Source organism: Prionailurus viverrinus, unplaced genomic scaffold, assembly GCF_022837055.1.
Source record: "Prionailurus viverrinus isolate Anna unplaced genomic scaffold, UM_Priviv_1.0 scaffold_51, whole genome shotgun sequence".
Lineage (NCBI taxonomy): Eukaryota > Metazoa > Chordata > Mammalia > Carnivora > Felidae > Prionailurus > Prionailurus viverrinus.
This window is the reverse complement of record NW_025927614.1, coordinates 2,828,747-2,844,041: the sequence shown is the minus strand read 5'-3', so window position 1 is coordinate 2,844,041 and position 15,295 is coordinate 2,828,747. Positions and strand designations below refer to the sequence as shown.

The 15,295-nt window shown below is 42.2% G+C and overlaps 1 protein-coding gene across 10 annotated transcripts in view; it reads left to right on the top strand.

Moving 5' to 3' along the window:
* Positions 1-5,855: 5,855 nt before the first annotated feature.
* The window catches only part of ZMYND11 (zinc finger MYND-type containing 11), a 135,011-nt gene continuing 125,571 nt past the window's right edge, over positions 5,856-15,295 (top strand). For 7 of the 10 annotated variants that reach the window (XM_047848063.1, XM_047848062.1, XM_047848060.1 and 4 more), the window contains exon 1: positions 6,137-6,266. The gene's annotated coding sequence lies outside the window, so the exon portion shown is untranslated. Of the gene's footprint in view, positions 5,980-6,136; positions 6,267-6,934; positions 7,067-7,539; positions 7,686-15,295 lie in introns of those variants that run through there. The other 3 variants (XM_047848053.1, XM_047848054.1, XM_047848056.1) reach the window with 3 other exon arrangements.

Genomic DNA, 15,295 nt, shown 5'->3' with positions numbered 1-15,295 from the left:
TGAGTGGGTTAGGGGCAGAGAGAGAGGGAGACACAGAATCCGCGGCAGGCTCCAGGCTCTGAGCTGTCAGCACAGAGCCTGACGTGGGACTCGAACTCAAGGACTGTGAGATCATGACCTGAGCTGAGTCGGACGCTCGACCAACTGAGCCACCGAGGTGCCCCTAGATCTCTTATTTTATACTGGAATGTTTCTGAAATTAAAATATGCACAATGCCTATTCCAGTCTGAGTCACAAAGGATGACAACTTCAATGAATACTAATTGCCATTACCAGGTTTGGTCCGCAGCTTTTTACTTTCGAAAACATGATTTTTAATCATCCACAGACAGTTAGGCACTGAGAAACTAAGCAACACTAACTAAACTTGTTATATAGTAATTTAATATCAGAATGCTAATTTACTTTTAGGGAAGATAAGGAGAAACTGTATTTCTATCTAAAACATTAATATCTAATATAAAAGACTATGGCAAAATCCAATGGGAAGCCAGAAAGGTACAGAATAAACTCAAACCAAATTAGTAAAATGAAGGTACAGTCTTAGAAAACATTTTATTGGCCCCTGAGAGACATTATCGCTCTGCCCTCTATAATGGCCAGCACATGGACACTCACGTTAGTATCTCCCCTTTATTAAAAAATGGTTCTTATCCTCTTGGGGATGGGGAGCTGTAGTACACTTAAGAGATGCTGTTCACCTAGACCACACATTCCCATGGATGCGAGTTTCAGTATCATCCCTTTCTTTCCCACATCAGGAAGTGTCCCTAAGGTGAGTGAGTAAAAAAAGGATATTATTACAGGTATAACTTTCAATTTCACTCATATGCCACACTTTATTACCAGTAACAAATTGCCATGCTAATATCTTACATTACAAACATATATGTTTGGTGGTATTAAACACACACAAATCTTTACTTCTTGATTCTTTCTGGATTGGTGAATTTTGAAATGGGTTTCTCAGATACCATACGTGCTGTTTCTGCCTGCGAGATGTTCCTCCTCTGCTCTTGATCTGTTTTCTACAAATAATGCCTGGATAAGATTTCATTGCCTGGCTATCGTGACAATGTAGTAATTAAAGCAGAAATTACTTAAACTCACTTTGGATGAGTTAGTAATTGGTAAGTAGTACATTTGTAAGCCTTTTCTCGTGATGACCTTCTCCTGTGACAACCACCTCATCTACTTTATGGTCAGTTTCATTAACTTCAATTACCTAATAGTTCTATGTTTTGCCTTTTCATGTAAATTTTGGGATGTGAGCTATGTATAGATTGCAGCCACAGATCTTTATACATTAAAGAATCAGTGGAAAATAAGAATCTATACAACTTAATTTTATAGTTACTTTTCTGAAAAGTAGATATTCTTTTAAAAAAAATTTTTTTTTAATGCTTATTTTTGAGAGAGAGAGAGAGAGAGCACAAGCTGGGGGTGGGGGGCAGATAGAGAGGGAGACACAGAATCTGAAGCAGGCTCCAGGCTCCGAGCTGTCAGCACAGAACCCAAGGTGGGGCTTGAACTCACAAACCATGAGATCATGACCTGAGCTGAAGTCTGACTCTTAACCAACTGAGCCACCCAGGCTCCCCCAGACCTGTTCTTAAATATGTTGAAAGTGAGAAAAAACAACTTGGAGAATCATGTTCTCTCTCAATAAAGCCATGGTTGCAGCCCTATTGTCTTGCAGCAGATTAAAATTTCCTGTTTGGAGTAATCAGAAGCTTAGTGTTAACTTTTCTTCTATGCCCATTCACGCTGTGGCAATCCTAATGGCCTCCAAGGTATGCAGGTGCTGTGGGCTAACAAACGACCTTGTGCGTGGAAATGCAAAGGTGAAAAACATATTAATGTGCTCCAAGAATATCAGCCCAGGTATACATACTTGTTCTGTTATACACACACAAACACACACAGGCATCCATGGACAGGGAGAACATTACGTAGACCTCTCAAAGTTTGGGAGACCTGCATTTACAAGATTCTTTACTTCACAGCCCTCGAGCAACCTAAGTACAACATGATCTGATTAACATGTAGTTTTAATTAAGATGTGTTAAGAAGGACTATGATACTTGATCAACAGAACCACTAGTATGTTATTTAAAAGCAAAACAGTAATATCCTGACAGTGTTCTATCAAGTGCAATGAAATCACCAATCTTATCTGTGGCATTTTTCCATTTAACCACACTTGTTGGGTGCCAGGGTATTCTATAGAGAACAATCCTCTCATCAGACTGGAAACACTAAATCTAATAACACTATATTTACACTGAGGTAAATATATCATTAAGATAGAAAAATAGGCCAATTTAAATTGGGGGCTCTGGAAGGTCCTTTTGGAAAAAGTGACAGTCCAGCAGATAGATACCTGATGAGTAGGATTATCCCCAGGAAGACGGGAGAAAGATGATCCAGAAGACCCTCCTTCTGGAGGTACAAACTCTGTACCATTCTGAGATGGGACAAAGGTCAACAAGACAGGAATGAAATGCACAATGAATTTAAATTTAGGAGCTAAGTAGGTGCCAGAAAATGCTGGGCCTTGCAAGCCCAAGAACAGGATTTGATTTTATTCAAAATGCAGCAGAAAATTGTTGGTTTTAAGTAGGGACAGACATGAACAATGTGTTCATACATTTTTGCCTATCTCGCAAATAGAGTCTTTATGATAGGTTTCTAAATGTGGGTATCTGGGGTCAACGACAGGAATATTTTTCAGGCTCTTGCAATCTCAAGAGAGTTCATAACAAGTCAGTTCAGTGATGAATGAGTCTCCATGTCTCTCACCCTCAATAATATGACCACTGAAGAATTCTGCCATTTGAAAAAAAGCAGTGTTGTGTTGTTTTGTTGTTTTATTGTTAATTTGAATATTGGCCAATATTTGCTAATAGTTTATAGTTCTTCTTTTATAAATCACCAGTGGCTTTTGTCCCTTCTTTGAGGAGGATAATGTTGGTGCACATATATACATATATATTTAATTTTTTCAATATTTATTTATTTTTGAGAGAGAGAGAGAGAGAGAGAGAGAGAGAGAGAGAGAGACTGAGCACGAGTGGGGAAGGGGCAGAGAGAGAGAGGGAGACACAGAATTCGAAACAGGCTCCACAGGCTCTGAGTTGTCAGCACAGAGCCCTACTCGGGGTTCATAACCTGAGCTGAAGTCTGATGCTCAACCAACTGAACTACCCAGGTGCCTATACGTTGGTGTATATCTTACTGATGTGAAGTAGCTTTTTATATCTAAGAACTATTACCCTAGTTCTCATTTCTTGCATATATATATAGTCCCAGTTTGTTTGCTTTTTAAATTTTACTTGCACAGTCTTTCCACTTACAAGGGTAATCTGTTATTGAAAAAAAATTCTTGTAAGTTGAAAATGTAGTTACTATTACTTTAAATCAAAATATATGCTATGTATTCTGGAGTCCCCATTCATGAAAAACACCAAGTCTCATTGAGACCTGTCTATTTCACTTGTTTACATTACTTAAGGTAACACAATGTAATACTTCTACTTATCAGTTTCTCTATTTTGTGCTGTTCATTTGCATTCCTGAAGCTTTTTCATACAGTTAGTTATTCTGCATTATATACTTAAGACTATGTTCTGAAAGCGTATATACAGTACTCAATATTTATATAAGTCAATCTTTAATGCAAAACAATCTTTAATGCAAAACTATTATGTTGAAAAAGGCAAAATAAATAAAAGCAATGCATTTCAGTAGCACCTCCCTGGATTCATTATTGCTACATGCTAGCAAACCGGGAACACTCTGAGGCAAGAACTCAACAGGAGACCCCAAGGCTATAGCTGTGAAGTAGCCCCAACCCTACCAGTCCCAAGAAATTGGAATTGGTCCTCGTAGGTGAACAAAGCAGGAAGGAAGATATTAGAGAAACTCTTTAGAGGTATAAAAGTTGTAGCTCCCATGGGCGTATTAAGTAGGTCTGTATTTGGTTTGGACTTACAGGGTTCATAAATTTTTATACAGCCAAATTTACTACACATTTTTTATGATAAAAATCACTGCTTTAGGTCTCAGATATTCTTATTCGCCTTCAATATTACAAATATCCACCTATAGTTTCTTGAACCTATTGAGAAATGATTTTTAGTTTTTACAATGACATTTAAGTCATTTGGGTTTGTTTAGTGCAAGGTAAGGATATAATTTGATTTATTTTTTAAAGAGACAAAATTTCCACATTAAGTTGTTGGATAATGTATGCCTTTTCTATTCAAATAATATTTCTTAAAGCAGAAGCTGGACAAAGCAATACGCTGATCAGGTCAAGTATTAGTTAAGGGTAGAAACTGGTAGTAGGATTTGGGAAGGATTAGGCCTGTTGTGGGTCCTTCCTTGGGAGGTGCTAAATCTCTGAAACATGTCCTAGTTGATGCAAACCACTCCTTATGGCTGGCTGCTCTTCTTTTTCCCCTCTTCTCTGACACCTTTGCCCTCTCTTTGCAGTCAGATGGTAAACTCATGGTATAATCTGAGTTGTATGGAAATAACTATTTTGGTATTCTGGGTCTTCCTCAACTCCCTCCCCCGCCCCAAACTTAAATTATTGACACCAAACCATTGGCTCAGACCATATCCCCTCCTCCATATTCACTCAGCTGAGAGAAAAATGAGGTAAATGAAACTGTTCTGAAGGGAAAATGGAACCAAGGGCTAAATTCTAGGCAATTTGGGGAATTGTCCAAATTTGGAGTTTGGGGATAAACTATTTGGGAATTTGAGGATAAACTAACTTAGATTAGATAGAATGAGAGATAAGATCTGAGTATGAACACTGAAAAGATGCCTAAACAATTTAACTGGAGGAAAATGTGGAATCATGCAGTCACTTCTTTCCTAAAAGGTAAGCTTCCTTTTTTACACATACATGAACTTGTCTTACTTGAGCAGCCTCTGGGAAATACACAGAACCATGCAGTCCTCTATTTTATAGATGACTTAAAAAAAAAAAAAGATGATTTAAAGCTGTTCATTGTTAGAATTTCTGGGCCAGTGTTTAAATATCAGGTATGACTTGATTTTTTTCTGACACCATTTAATTCCTCTCCTGGATCGTAAAGACATATATTAATCTGTAAAAATGATTTAAAATTATCTTGTGACATCTCTTGATCTAACCAAAAACTCTGTGAGATGCATCAGATCCCGGGTTGAGTGTGGAAAGACTGTTTCCTTGAGTGGTGTGCATCATAGAACACCTATTCAAGTACTACCCATTTCCAAATTCTTAGGCTTAGCGACCAGGTATGAAAGAAGATTGATAAATTGGATTAGAATCCTTAAATTTCTTGAACGGTCTCTTCCTAGTGATTTTCAGTACATATGTCCAAGGAGAACCAGAGTAAGAAATTTTGGCTGATAGGTCCGTCTTCCTTCCAAAGTCCTACCGGAGAAAGGTCATTATGGAAAATATGTGAAATCTGTAAAAGTCTGTTTATCTCTGAGTCTCAGTAAAGCATCCACTGGGATCTCCTCTGGTTAGATGTAGGATTACAAACTGAAACAGATACTTCTCCTTACACCTGTACGGGTGTAGCCAGGTGGATAACGGGTGGTCCTGTTCCTCTCGCAGTCCTGGCTGTGCGCGCCTGGAACGAGGAATCTAGCACCTCCCTGCAATTGTTTCTGACGGCCGAGCTGGAAAGACCTCGCCCGCACGTTCGCGGGATCTGCCGACCTGCGGGAGCCGGCGGCCCTGCGGGCGCGCGGCCCACCGGAGCAGACGCGGCCGCCTCGCCCCCAGCCCCGCAGGTCGGAGCCTGACGATGCTGCGAGCGCCGGGCGCTTTGTGCGCTGGGCCGCCGGCTCCCGCGTGCCCGCACGTACGTAGCCTTCACGTGTGTGCTGCTCTCGAGTGCATGTGTGGATATGTAAGAATATGCTGAAGCAAATTCGGAGACAGGCGCCGAGGACAGGACGGAGGGAAGGTGGGTGTGGGCGTGCGCGGCGCCGGCCCGGCCGGGAGGGAGCCCGCGGCCCGCACCCCGCGGCCCGCTCCCCCGCGCGGCCCGCACCCTGCGGCCCGCCCGGCCCGGCCACACAATAAAGTCCGGGGGCGGGCGGGCGGAGGTGGAGGAGGCCGGGCCGCGCGAGCGGCCGCCCCGCGCACCCACCGCCATGTGAGCGGCGCCGCGGCCTCGCAGGACGCAAACTTTCCCCGGCGGCGGCGCCCCAACTTCCCGCCCCCAGGCCTGCCGCGCGGCGCCGAGACCCCGTAAGTGCGGGCGGCGGCGGCGGGCCCCCCGAGTCCCCGGTCCGGCCGCCGCGCCTTCCCGGCCGGGAACGCGCGGGTGTCCGCGGCGGTGGCTTGTCAACATGGCGCCCCTGAAGCGCGGAGTCGGGGAGGGCGGCGGGGAGCCGGGGGCCCGGGGAGGCGGAGGCCGGGCCCGCGAAGCCGGCGGGCAGGCCCGGTAGGAAGGCGGCGGCGGGGCGGGGAGGCGGCGCGGAGGCGGCGCGGAGGCCGGGAGGCGGGGAGCCTCCCCCCCCCCCCCCCCCCGCGCCCCGCAGGCCTGGGCCCGGGAGGCGGCGGCGGCGGGAAGGAGGCGGCGCGGCGGCGGCGGGGCCGGGCGCGGAGGGGGAGGGCCGGGCGCGGCGGCGGCGGCGGCGGCGGCGAGGACCGGAGCATAATGGTGGGAGACTCGGCCGCGGCGGCGCGGGGCGCGGGGCGCGGGCGGGGGCGTCCGAGCGGTGGCGCCGTCGCTTTGTGGAGCCCGGCCCCGGCTGCAGCCTCTCGGGCCGCCGGCGCGGTGCGCTCGCCGCCCGCCCTCCGAGAACCGCCCCGAGTGGCCCGCCGGGCTTTGTGCAGGCGGGCGGGGGCGGCGGGGCCTGCGGGGATCCCGCCCGCGCCCCCTCGCCCTCGGCGGGTCCGGGAGGGGCGGGCCGCAGGAGGAGGACCGTGCAGGGCCTGCTCGAGCCGGAAGCCGGGGAGTCGCGTGAGCGCCGCCCGCCGGGCCGGCCCTTCCCGCGCGGCCAGGCCTGGGGCCCTCGGGCCGGGGTCCGCGGATGCGCGGCCCTGTGAGTTGGGGAGGGCGGCGGCGCGCTGGCCGTCGCGGCTCGTTGTTGGAGGGCGGCGGCCGCGGCCGGGGCAGGGCGGGCCCCGAGGACCCAGGCGGGGCCGGGTCCGCGTTCTGTGGGGTGGCCTCGGCGGCCGCCAGGCCTCCGTCTCCTCAACAGGTCCTCCCGGGCCTCGGCGCGGCGTCCGGAGCGGGGCCGCCGATTGCAGGCCCGCCCGGGACCCCGGCTTCCACGTGGACGGCCCCTCGCGCCCCCCACCCCCACCCCCGTGCGACCCGCGGTGCGGTGTTCGTGGGGCCTGGGCCCGGGTCTGGCTGGGCGCTCAGGGCAGGTGCCTGCAGGGTGGAGGGACCCACGGGTGCCCCGAGGTTTAGGTCCTGGGCCCTTAGGTCCGCTTCATCCGGTGTTTTGCATCCTACAGTAAGCCTGCCTAAAAAGAATTTAGTCTGTTGAAAAGCAGAAAGTAAAAGGCTTGTTTTGTTTTAAAGTGAGAAATGAAGTAGTTGTAGCTTACTAAATGTGGGATGCATAACCTTTTCGGGTTTTGGGGTCATTGACTCTAAAGGTTGGAAGTAATCGAGGAGACAGTCTTGGTTGTACTTTAAAAGTTTGCTTTCTGGTAAGCACTGTCACCTTTGTGGTTTTTCTGAATTCTAATTTGTCCAGTAAGAAGATAGAATATGAATTTTGTACAGGCATGTTATTTTCCACGTCTTTGGCGAATTGGCGGTGGTTATGGTCATTTTTGGTGGATCCTTTATAGGATGGTTAGGCTAGAGATTCAAAGAGTAGGAGATGTGGGATGTGATTATGAGAGAATCATTTTTTTTTTTTTTTCTTAACTCTACCTGTGGTTAACAGAGGATTTCTTTTACATGGTACTTTCTCCCCGTAGATGTTCATGAGAAAACTGAATCTCCCTTTCACATTCCGTAAAGTGGGCAATTTATTTCTGCAGTTACCTGTTGCAACGTGTTTAAATACACCTGTAAATGATTTACAGAGAACGATCACTTAAAATGTTAATTTTCGCTTCTAAGCTCATGCTGAATATTCCTGGGACCTGGTTATGTTGGTACTTGGAGTGGGGTATCTTTTTTCCAATTTCCTTGAATTGACACGTGTTTATGTAAACTCTTTCCTAACTCTACCCCTTTTTCCTTAGGGGTTGTTCAGGTAATTCTCTCATGTGCACTGTAATAGAGACACCCATGCACTTTGGCATACCTTGAGACATTAAGTTAATGAAGAATTCCGGCTTTTGTAATAGAGGTATCAGATGCTGCCTTCATATTGCTTAAAGACCTAAACCTTTGGCGTCCTATTTCCTTGACCTTCCTTTACTATCCATCCATTAAATTCTACATAGTAAATGTCATTTAGGTAAAGAGGGTGTATCTGGAAAAAAAAATGGACTTAATGGTCAGACTTTGCCTTATGATAGCTAAACACTTTTCACTGTTTGAAAACCTTAACTTGGACTTAACACTGAACTTTTTTTAATAGGGTGACTAGATTTTTTTTTTTTTTTGTCATTTAGATCAGAGAGGTGGCATAGCAAAATGATCCCTGAGCCAGATGACTTGGGGCTGAATCTCCTCTGTCAAAGTAACAGCAGGCAAATTAATTACATTTACCATGCCTGGTCTCAGTTTCCCCATCTGGAATACAGGAATGATAGTAATTGTACCTACCTCATAGGCCTATGGGTGCATGGATCACTATTAGACTAATTCAGTTCAGTTGAGTAAAATTCAGGCTAATACTTTAAACTTGTGTACAGGAGAGAAGCTCTGAAATTACAGCACATCATGCTCACATGTGTCTTGTTTACCGATTTGTGGTGTTGTGCACCTCGGAATCTGTTTTCAACTTTAGTCATTTCAGAAAGTTGGAAAATAAGCATTTGTTTGTTGTAGTCCTTGTGGTTCATTTACTTGAAGCAGTGTTAAGGGTCTTTTCATCATTACTTTTTTTTTGCTTTTACTCTTTTTTTTTTTTTTACTGGTAAAGTATACATAAAATTTATCATCTTAATTTTAAAGTGTATAGTCTGGTGATATTAAATTCACACTGTTGTGCAGCCGTCACCACTGTCCATCTCCAGAGTTCTTTTCGTTTTGTAAAACTTAATATCCAGTCATACAAACACTGACTCCCTACCTGCCTCCCCCCGTGCCTGGCACCCACCTATCCTGACTTCTGTATCTTTGATGAAGAGTCTGGGTAGCTGAAGTACACGGTGTGAGTTCTTGTTGTAACTGTTGGTAATCAGTGAATCATTTTCTCTTTTCACACATCTGTCACCCTGTCTAACTGCTTCAGGTCGTATGTTTTATATTTACTTGAAGCAGAAGGACTTTCTGAATAAAGAATAACTGCTTGTCATCTCTTCATTTGGAAGAGGAATTCATAACCTTCACCAATATTTTTACTAGGAATTTTGACAAGTAAAAAATAACTGAATTGAGTTTAATTTTTACCTGTATGTCTTGAGCAGTAACTTTAAGTTACTTTTTGTGGTGGCGTTGTCAAAATTTAAAAAACAAATCTGCTTTGGTGCAGTGATTTCGTGACAGTCATTAGTGATCTAAAGGTTCTCTATATCATCAGTGGTTTTGGTCTTGATTTTTGAAACATTTGTTATCTCTACAAGTTCATCACATAAATGAATACCATAATAATATGGACCAAATGGTGTATATTCATTGAGTCTTAGCCTTTGTGCAAAGTACTTTACATATGCTGTTCCACTTCTAGAAATCCTACAGCACAGCAGTCTTTGTTTTAATATGAGAGGCCCCACCACCTCCTACCACACCCCATTCCAGCGTACGCTCTTTAACAAGAAGTGGGCAAACGAGGAGTTTTGTGAGAGAATGTGCTCTGTAGAACATAAGTTTGAGGATCGCTGTGATAGGAGGTAAAGTGATACAAACGAAGCTTAATGGGAGGGAGAGAACAATCCAAATCTAAATACCCAAGAGTATGGTCTTTTTGAGTAATCAAGTCTTAGCTGTATTATTTTAAACGTGTCGTACCGCCGTAAGGAAAGATCTTATCGCCCATGTGTGTGCCTGTTACGAATAATTTTTCAGGCAGAAAATTCTTGAAAAGTTGTTTTTTGTGAAAATGCTGTATTATACTTCATGTAAAAGTTATTTACAAGTGTAAATAGTCTGTATGTTTACTTGGACGTTAAAAAGTATTTGTGTAGTAGTTCATTATTTAGTAGGGACATTTAGTATATTGTTAGATACTTATTTACCTCAATTTTACAACTAATCTATGTGGAACTAATAAACATTTAGACATTTAGTCTTTCATTGTATTATATTTTCTATTCAGTAGTAAAAGGTTAAATGTTTGCCTAAGTTTACATGAATTTAAAGAAATTACAAAGGTAATGGGATACTGTTAAGTCCACATTTTTCAGGCATCCTAGGACTCCTCTGTTCTTCAGTGTTGAGAGGAATATATCTCGCAGATCACATTATATTGGAAAAATGTGTATTGATGAAAACTTGTGTGGTGTTTTATTTATTTTGTGAACTGAGTAATATTTAAATATAGTAGGTTACCTAATTTTGTTTTAAATAAATGCTTTTGTAGTTCACATTACTCCATACTTACTGTTTCATAAGATTACATTAAAATGTATTTTCTGACAATAGGTAGAATGTTTTAATATCTCGTTCATTAAACATTGTTCTTTATGGAAACATAAATATTGTTCTTTATGTTTTAGACACTTGCTAGGTAACAATTACCGAAGCAAGTGAAAGGTGACAGAAGAAAGTAAGGATGGGTGTCGTGGAATAGTATATTGCATTTGAGTTAAGATTACTTTTGAGGTTTTAACACTGATTTCAGATTTATTCTGATTTGTAACTTTGTGATTTTATTATGTTCATCACATGAGGATTTTTAAAAACCACTTTGTTGTGATTAATACTTTTTTATGTTCTTCAGATATTATCTAAGTATGTAGTGAAAGGTAGACCCGCTTAAAAATTTTAATATTTTCCCCAGTTTGATATGCTTACATGCTAAGTAAATTTAAAATATAATGAGGGAAGAATCTTCTTACCTAGGTAGGCATGTATCATGTAAACACAAAAATATTCAAAATTTCTAATGGATTTGTGGAAAGTTAGTCACCTAATGCTAATTCTCACAATTGGGATTAAAAAATGCTAAGTTTGTTTTTGTTGTTGTTTTTTTTTCAACGTTTATTTATTTTGGGGACAGAGAGAGACAGAGCATGAACGGGGGAGGGGCAGAGAGAGAGGGAGACACAGAATCGGAAACAGGCTCCAGGCTCTGAGCCATCAGCCCAGAGCCCGACGCGGGGCTCGAACTCACGGACCGCGAGATCGTGACCTGGGTGAAGTCGGCCACTTAACCGACTGCGCCACCCAGGCGCCCTGTTGTTGTTTTTTAATCAGGAAGATACAGGGATTTATAGCAGGAGAATCTGTCATAAATATATTTTAATTTGCTGTGTATTGACATTAGGTCCTTTGAGAAGTTCACCTTCCAGGCAGTTTTAGAAAGACAGGTTCTATCATCTACACCATGCTTGTGGCAGCACCATTTTCTTAAGAAGGTGTCACTTAGTGAACACCTACTTTACTAGGCAGTTATACTCTGGTTCAGTCTTCGCTACAGCACAAGGAGAGAAGTGTTATTATGGTATGATTATATGATAAGTTACATTGTTACAGTACAGTTGTAAGTACCCTGTGACTTACAAGGAGACAGCTGGACCCAGTGGGTTAAGTACCAGTGCCAGAGGTCACACAGCATACATGATCAAATGGGTTTTGAGTTCAAGTGTATGACTGCCACACTTATACTCTATTTGGCTGCTGTTTCCCTAAAACCTACCAACTACTGGGCTCTTTTTACTGTTATACCTTCATCCTCCAAATGTACGTTTATAATCCTGAAAAAGCACAGTGTAATAAAAGAATTTAACACTATGCCTACTCTCCTTACAAAAAGTAGGAGGTGGGAAGAAAGGACTGTTAGGTACCTCCTGGTAATCAGAACTTTCCAAATGCAAAGTTCTGGTTAATTCCAATCTCTCTGGTAAATGACAGCTAGTAATCTGAGAGCAGGCATCAGTGATTGGCTCATCGTCTTGCTGTCCCTATTGGTAGTCACACTATGAAGATAACTTGGTGCAGGTGTTGGGGCCAACTTACAATCTTCATTTTAATACTTACATATAGAAGAGAAATGTCTGAGAATTTTCAGAATTCACTCCAACAATAGAGTGTTCTTGCTATATTAGAGGGACAAGTCATTGTCTTGAGGAAGCTTTTAGCATTCCCTTTGCTAAATAAGTTCAATTTGGATGGAAGTAGCTAATTTCTTGGAAGTAGCTGTAAGTACTGAGGCTTCAGAATTCAGTAGGTGTTTACTATTATCTAAAATAAAGTAATATGAGAACCATATGGTGAAGAGAGACCTAGGTGAATGGAGTTGTAGCCTGCACAGATCCAGACCATCTTGATACTCGTCAGAAGGGATGTTAGAGTGGGATATTAAACATGGTTTTCCCATTTGATGGCTGTAGAAAGATTTTTAGGAAGAAGGCTTAATGAAAAGGTGAGCATGGAAACCATCTTGGCTTGAAAGCTGTTGTGAACTTTTTAGTTTTTTTTTGTAGATTCTTATCTGCCTGTTGATTTTTTTTTTCCATCTCAGAAATGCACCTGAGAGACGGTGTCTGGGAGATCAAGTCCTTAATTTTTGGGTTTTGACATGCCGCACGTCTACTTTACCCGATCCTTTCAGTAGGAACAAGTGAGATTAATGTATTTGGGATTTCCACTGATACCATATTTAATTTTTCAGGCATTTTATTTATCATTAGAGGTGTTGTCTTTTTAAATTATAGAGTACATAAAGTTTAAGGTGATTTATTTTTCTATTGTACTTATAATTTAACCTATTTTTAAAGTTTATTTTTGAGAGAGAGGCAGAGAAGGGGAGAGAGTGTGCACGTGCACACAAGTGGGGGAAGGGCAGAGAGACAGAAGGAAAGAATCCCAAGCAGATTTCCACGCTGTCAGCCCAGAGCCTGATGCGGAGCTCGATCCCACGAACCGTGAGATCATGACCCCAGCTGAAATTAGATACTTAACTGAGCCACCCAGGTACCTCTACATATTTCTTATATTTTAAAACATTTAATATGTAATGTCAAAAACCTGTTATCTCTTTTTTGAAATACCTTCTTAGTTTACTACTCTGCACACCTGTATTAACACAATTTTAAGAAGTCTCTTGTAATCTCTAGTCATGTCGGATTGTTTCAGGTAAGAAACTTCTGTTTGAATAATTTGAAAGTTAAATTTTATTTTCTGAGGATTATTAGAACTAGCTTCTAGTCCCCATTATTTTCAGGTGAACAACCTGAAACAACCACAAAGCTGAACAACCACGAAGCTAGTTTAAAGTTAGGCTTTCTCTTGGCTCCCTACTTCTGTAGAAGCCAGGGTACATGGCAGCTGGTTTTTAGATGGGGAGGAAGCAGCCCTGTGCACACTTCATTTCCTACTGGTCCCCGGCTTCTTACTGCTTTTTCTAGTTCTACATCATGTGACAACACACAGCTTTTAGAGTGTGTTGTCATATTTTCTTACCTATAAATAATTTTCTCAGTTTTAGAGTACCAGATATGTTCAAAAGCAATTATTAAATTGCTGTTGTTAGAATTGCATTTTTTCCCCCAAGAGAACACTTTTAATAAAATGAGGCACAATGTTTAATAAGGCAAAAATTCACACAGAGGGTTAATATAACATCACATTCTCTTGTGTGTCCTGTGGGGAAAAAAGGAGGTATAGAATTGAAGTAGCTTAAATTTTTTTAGAGCCTTTACCATTACAAAGTGATATATAAATTTGATGTACCTAACTATCTTGTTCTGGAAATAAATTTTTTTAAAAAATATTTATTTATTGTTAAGAGACAGAGAGAGTGTGAGCAGGGAAGGGGCAGAGAGAGAGGGAGATACAGAATCTGAAGCAAGCTCTAGGTTCTGGGCTGTCAGCACAGAGCCTAATGTGGGGCTCAAATGACCTGAGCCAAAGTCAGATGCTTAACCGACTGAGCCACCCAGGCGTCCCTGAAAAGAAAATTGCTGAATTGTGTTGCTGAATTACATTTATTATCATAAAGTTTTAAATATCTATATATTTATAGATATTCTTAATTCACAAGATTTCAAATACATAAAATTAAGAAATCAGACACTGAAAAGTAATTTGACTAAAGTAAAAGTACATATATTTTCCATAGGCGGACCTCAGGGAGTCAGGTCTCTCCATGATGATATTGTTGCAAGGTGATTGTTGAAGTTAATATTCCTTCTCAACATACATCACATCAGTGACCGCATCAATGTCAACCATGTAAATTTAAAAGGATTCTCTTGAAATATCAGTTGTAGACAGAAGAACTAACCAATTTAGTAATGTTTTTGTAGTACCAGCAATAGCACTTTTAATCTTATCTCGGTTTCTTTTAACTACAATTTAGAATAAAACAGTTGTATCCCATTTATTCACAGCCAAAGAAAGTAAGTTCTGCTGAGTGCCCATAGTCAATCCAACCATGGCTTTCTGGTACAATGGTATATAAATAACCTTCATTAAAGGTTAAAACTAGTAAGTTTTAATATTTACTAGATTGAATACTGTACCTTAGGACAAATTGAGACTGTCAAGTCCCAGGTAAAAGTCTAGTAGCACCCACATCAGTATTACCCTGTGAGTGTTCAATAATGTTTGGTGTTAGTGAACTGGTATTTTCTACCTCAATTCTTAATATGGACCATAAAGAGAAAAATGGAGATGTTGACATGAAAAATGTGAGAACATAGCCCCTTGCAAGCTAGTGTTACAAAGACACCACTTACAAAATATCCTAGGCTTTACAGCAATAAAATCTTTGTATCATGCTATTGATTCGAAGTTGGTTAGAAGGCCTAAGATATTTTGTGAGTGGTTTCTAACCAACTTCATATGAATTGTATTTTAAATAGCATCGTCTTCTAGAGTTTCACCTTGAAGAATAGAGTGGGGATGTTAGACGGGTGTAGGACCAGGAGTCAGTGTTTGCTCTTCAGTAGAGGTGCCACTTCCTAGAATGATTCTAAATACTGTAAATAATAGGAGCAGGATCACAGGAAGTTTGATTTATAGGAAGTAATTG